The sequence below is a fragment of the Urocampus carinirostris genome, chromosome 8 (genome assembly GCF_059441175.1).
Source record: "Urocampus carinirostris isolate Australia breed hairy pipefish chromosome 8, RoL_Ucar_1.0, whole genome shotgun sequence".
In the NCBI taxonomy this organism is placed as follows: Eukaryota; Metazoa; Chordata; class Actinopteri; order Syngnathiformes; family Syngnathidae; genus Urocampus; species Urocampus carinirostris.
In genome coordinates, this window is record NC_142356.1 from 10,883,152 (window position 1) to 10,889,614 (window position 6,463).

Sequence of the window (6,463 nt, forward strand, 5' to 3'; positions counted from 1 at the left end):
TTTGTGGTAGTAAACTTGTACTTTTTAGTAATAAACGAGCGACTTAATGAAATAAAAATCGAATTGTCCTATGACTATATTACAAAATTTACAGAAGCTTGGAGGCACTGCATCCATTTCCTATTTTTTAAAGGTGTTGTATATAACTTAGAATGTTTTACTTGCTGATGCCATCTTCTGGGTGAAATTATCATTGCAGCCTCGTTTGTTGCACGAGCAAGTATGCGCAAATCTTTGAGCGCTGCAATAAACTTCATTTTTTAATCTTTTTTAGGGTGTTTTCATTGTCATTTGGATTATATTTGATAAGTCGTTTTCTTACCTTTACGATTTTTTTTTATCCTAGATTAGAAGAAAACCACGACCACGCGATTAAAAATCTCTCAACGTTGTCTCTTTTGCTTATCTAATAATTTGTGTCATGTTTCAAAAACAAAAAATGATCAAGTCAGGTTGCTATTCAACATTTAGCTCTTTATTATTGTAATTTAGATGTAGTTTAACATAATTCAAACACAAATTGAAATCAAGTCAACATCTACTACATCAATCCACCTTTGAGGTCTAGGAAAGAAGAATGCCCATGGACTACAGATAGCATTTGTGACATTTTTCTGTTCATCTCATCAGCCATACCGCTTATCCTCATTAGGGTCTCGGGGGGGCTGGAGCCCATCCCAGCCATCTCCGGGCAGTGGGCAGGGGACACCCTGAACTGGTCTCCAGCCAATAGCAGGGCACACAGGGACAGACATCTCATTCGCTCATTCACACCTAGGGACAATTTGGACCGGCCAATTCACCTGAAATGCATGTTTTTGGAACGTGGGAGGAAACCGGAGTGCCCGGAGGAAACCCACGCAAGCACAGGGAGAACATACAAACTCCGCACAGGAAGTCTGGAGCTGGATTTGAACCCACGACAGGTTCCCATGACATGAACTGTGCCGTACAAGCGCTAACCACTGCCCCGCCGTGCTGCCCTTTTCTGTTTACATATCTGCCAATTAGATGTTTTTTTTACTTAAAAGAAAGAAAATAATACTTTTATGATCGACTTCACAGCGCTATTAAATACTACAAATCTGTTTTTTACTGCGTCAGTTTATAGCAAATAACAAAATACGCATTTAAAATACACTAGTGCCATCCCGTGGACATTAACGGTAGGTTTTATTGGCGGTTTCTCGATTGTTTAAAGAACCACCTTTGACTTAAAAGATAGCCGACTCGCTTACGATCTCGCTTTACTCTCATACTTTTCAGTGCTATTTATAATATTTTATACTTGTTAGTGTGTTTCCGTAGTGCAGTGTTTAGCATATTTGTCTGACACAAGGAATGTCCTTGGTTTGAGACCGAGTGTCTTATTTAATACACTTTTCAGTACTTTTTGGAATTTGATTTACTGGCCATAACTTTTTCATACTATATGTGCTTTTCAGTACTTTTTAGTACATGTCAGTTCTTCTCACTAGCTCTCATTTTTTAGTTTTTCCTTTTCCTTATGTAGGTTTTAGATCAGGGGAGGCTGTAATATAATTCTGTAGCCTGTAATAGTCTGTGGTCTGAGATTATAGATCACAAATTCAAATCGTAGATATAGTTGTGGCTCTGCAAAATACACAATACACACTGGATTTTATCCTTCAAATCGGCTTTGTAAGTCTTTTGAATCCAGTACTGTAGTGCTTCTTTCCTCCGCGAATTTTGCCTTCAAAATTGTATACAAACTGTTTTTTTTTTTCAAGTTCAAATTATATTTTATTTTATTCAAGAAACAATATAAAAATATATATCTTCAGATCCAAACATGATCCTTGAAATGAGGAAACCTTTCCCTTTCCCCTCTGCTGTCATGTTGACATTTACACTCTTAACAAGACAGGACTTTATATGTAGCCGCAGGGCTTGCTGATCTAATGATCCTGATAGGCTCCCTGGGAAAAAGGGTTGGGATTTTGCAATAAAAGCACCAGGCTTATATACAGTTCAATAAAGAAGGCCTCGAGCATATCACCTTCCCTGTCTAAGAGTCATCGAAGGAGATAACACGGTAAGGCTGCCTTTAAAATCAAATATATAACCAAAATAGGTGCTATGTTGCAGTCTGTTATCTTAATTTTGAAAATACTATTTCAGATGTGTGCAGTACTCTTTATGTAAAGCTTGGAAGGAAAACTATGCTTGAATTATTGTTTTTATTACAATTTAGAACTCAAAAATGTTTTAAAAGGCTGTTAAAGTACTTTGTTCCTTTATCTCTTTGTTTTCCTTATCCTCACTGTAAAATGTGGACCTGGAGTGCCACGTCCAATTCCGTTGTCACAATATATCCCATGTTGTAACAATGACGACAAAGGTATATTCTATTCTATGCTAAAGGAACAGTGTGTGTTTTTTGACCATATGATGTCACTGCGACGGAAGACTGCTAAAAAGCACGAAAATAAAAACTACCGAGACCCAAAAGGACCAAACAGCGCATTTTTTTTCTTATTTTTTCTGCACCCTTTAGCGAGTGTTTTATCCCTGCTAGCAGCAAGATGGCAGACAATTATATCTAGATGAGGCTCATGTTGTATCAGACAAATTTTTCAACCCAAGAATATTTGAACAAATGCATGTTTGTATAAAATATGTCATATATAATAGTTTTTTTCTTAAATGAATGAACGTTTGTTAAGCACTAGGCGGCACTAAATAATACACACTATCCCTTTAAGGCACGGGTGGGCAAACTACGGCCCGCAGCCGTATGCAACGCGCCACGCTTATTAATCCGGCCTGTCAAACAAAAATGTTAAAAAAATGAATTACTTTTCATTATATATATATATATATATATATATATATATATATATATATATATATACCAACTTTGTCCTCATGTCCCTTTGTGTGTCTACTAAAAACACACTACGGAAATATTAAAATAAGTACTATAATGGAAATACTACAAAAATCCTACTATGTATAATAATACTACAAAATGCAACTACAGTAATACTTTAATACAACATAAATACTACAAGAGTAAAATAGAAAAAAAAAACACTGCAGAAATACTAAAATAAGTACTGCTATGGAAATACTACAAAAATAAAACAAAAATCCTACTATGTACAATAATACTGCAAAATGCAACTACAGTAATACTTCAATACAACATAAATACTGTTACAGTACGACAGTAAGATAGAAAAAAACTACAAGAATACTACAAAAATACAAATATGGGTATACTACAAAAAATGTAGAACAAATACAAAATTCTACAACCAAAATACTTCTACAGAAAACTACAAAATCACTAAAAAAGGAATACAACAAAAATAAAAAAAATCATAAATTCGACAAAATAATACTATAGAAATAATACTACAATAATATATAAAAAAACTACACAAATACTACAAAAATTATTACAAAACCAAATATTAAAATAAGTGCTTAAAACAAATGCCAAATTTATTATTTTGCTTTAATTGTGAGTGTTTAAAATCCAATGTAATTAAACTAATATATTCTAAGAATAATATAAGGACGTACAATGACGGAGTGACTAATCAGGAAGAACGGAAGATTTCCCAGAAGGCAAGGTGGTCAAGGTCAAGGTGGAAAGGAAGAAATAAAACAGTAAAAGGCTAGAAGAATAAAAAGACCTCAAGGAAAATGAGAAAAAGGAAGAAAATTCAGGAAAAAATGAGGAAAACAAAAGAAAAAAAACGAAATGAAGAAAAAAGCAGGTCCTCTCACAACAAAACCACTTCACAAATGCCTACCATGTCATGGGGCTGGTATATAACTTCCTGTTGATCCTTTCCTGTACTCAGGTTGCATGTGAACGGATCTTCCCTGCTTTCAAATTTGAAACTAGGCTAAGAAGCTCACTCATTCACTTTTGGCCTTCATGCTGAAATACACTGAAAAGGAAATTCTCATCTCTTTATTCAATTGATGACATTATCATCAACAAAGTTGCCGAGACCAGGTTTTGAAAATAGGATGGGTCTCCAGGCCATTTGCCAAACTTTAAACCCAAATTTTCTCACCCCTGCGTTAAGGGGTTCAAAAATTGATCACAAATTGTGAATATGTTTGCAAGAAATAAAAATAAAGGTGATGAGAACATTAGGATTTGTTTCAGAGTAAATATTTTGCAGTCGTTGTCTTGGCAACCGTCAGTCTACTGTATGCCAAATGAGTCATTTAGCACCACTCCTTATCGGGGAAAAGGGCGAGCGAGACGTTTAATGAGTTGGATTGATGATTGCGTATAATACACACCTTCTTTTTCTCTTTTATCTCGCGTTATTCATTCTCAACTCACAGCAGGTCAGTGTTTACTCACACTTAGTCAATATTCACACAGTGCACAAGGCCCATGTTGTAATTTTTGAGATCGCTCAACCTTTGGTAGGGTGAATGATTATTTTAAAATGTTATATATGCCATACATGCCAACCTTTTGATATTAAAAATCAGTATATGTTATCCATGGGTAGCTGAGCTTTCAGCCGCTCTGCTCCCTAGCTCTGGAACTCATTGCTACCTGACCTCTGAAATTCTGTGACCCTGTCCACCTTCAAATCTGGACTCTTCAGACTTGCGTTTTCTTGACAATGTGCCTCACATACTGCCCCCTTTTAACTCTACTGTGTTTTATTTGCTATTTATTACTTGCTTGTTTTACTCTTTCTTTATTGTTGTGTCCTACTATATATACAGCGACCTTGGGTGTCCTGTCACGGCCGGAGCAAGCAGTAGACCTAAATGCGGAATGTTTCACAAAATGCTTTGTTAACGGTTCGGGGAAGTCAGAGCGAGAGGAAAAAGGACAGTGATCTGGTGCTCGCTGGGCAGGAGGAGCAGGAAGCCCTCGCGGCCAGTGACAGGTGGCAAGTCGGGTAGCCGGGACAGGAGAACGAAGCTTATGAAGCAAGTCGAGTAGCTGGGTCAGGAGAACGAAGCATAGTCGGTGATTGAAAGCGAGTCGGGGAGCCGGAACAGGAGAACGAAGCGTGGTCGGGGATCGGAAGCAAGTCAGGTAACCGGAGATGAATTGGAAGCCAGCGAAACGGGACAGAATCAGGCAGGATGCAGGAACAGGTCGGAATCAAAAAGTGCTTGCCTTGCATGTGCTGAGGTTCACTGACGGACTGACAAGGAGTGAACGAGAATGAAGTGCTTAAATAGGGAGAGGGATAATTAGGAAATGAGTGGTAGCTTGGGCTGAAGGAGTGAGCGCCGAGTACGGCAATTAGCGGGCAAGTGACAGAATCGTGACATGTCCTGAAAGGCCCTTCGAAGTAAAATGTATTATACTTACTGTTATTATTATTATCGAACACTCTATTTTTGAATTGAATTGTCTCTATTGTCAATGATATAAACGTTGTGTATTCAATGATAATTGGACATGGCACTCCAGGGTAAACATGTAATCAAGATTTGAAAGAGAAAATAAGATGAAATGGGTAAAAGCAGAAAAAATGTTTACTATGATGATTTAAGACAGGAGTCCCCAAACTTTTTCCTGTGAGGGCCACATAACTTTTCCCTTCTCTGATGAGGGGCCGGGGTCAGTTTGTAACAGAAAAAGTGTGATGACTGCAGGAGTGCCTAAATGTAAAAACGTATTTTTTTCCAGAAAGCCACAATCAACTAACCCTTTCTGTATTCTTCACATAACAAAAGTCAGAAAATAAATAACACTATGAATGAAATAAATAATAACCAAATAACCCTCTCTAGGCTCTTCACAGAAAAAAGGCAGGAAATAAATAACACTATTTATGAAATAAATAATAACCCTCTCTGGGTTCATTTGATTTATATATATATACATATATATTTATTTGTTGTTCTTGTTGTTTTACCTGCAAAATAGATGGTAAATGTCAGTCTCACACGACACCATTTACTTGTTGACATTAAGAGTGATTTATTGAACAAATCTCATTAAATTACGTGAGGTCCCCTTTAACATATAAATACAAAATAACATTGCCATCAATTGGTACTTTTCAAGAATCATTTAACAAAAACACCATAACTGTACCTTCCAAAACAACTCACTTTGTGTTATATGGTAGCCAAATATACATATTAACATCACAGTACACTCTTAACCCAGTCCCGCGTAACGTAGCATACCTCACTCTGTTGCTTATGCTAACGGACGACTCACTCGTACTATTTTACTTTTTGTAAACTTTACAGACATCACAAACAACCTTTACAAACATATTTCCACATATTATCCTCTTCACAGTAAGTGTGTTACCAGGATAAACATCTCACCTGCAAAATAGATGGGAAATGTCAGTCTCACACGACACCATTTACTTGTTGACATTAAGAGTGATTTATTGTCTCAAGTCTCATTAAATCACGTGAGGTCCCGTGAGACTTGCCCCAAACACCCTTCTCTGACCTGTGAGACTATGTCATCTAGTGG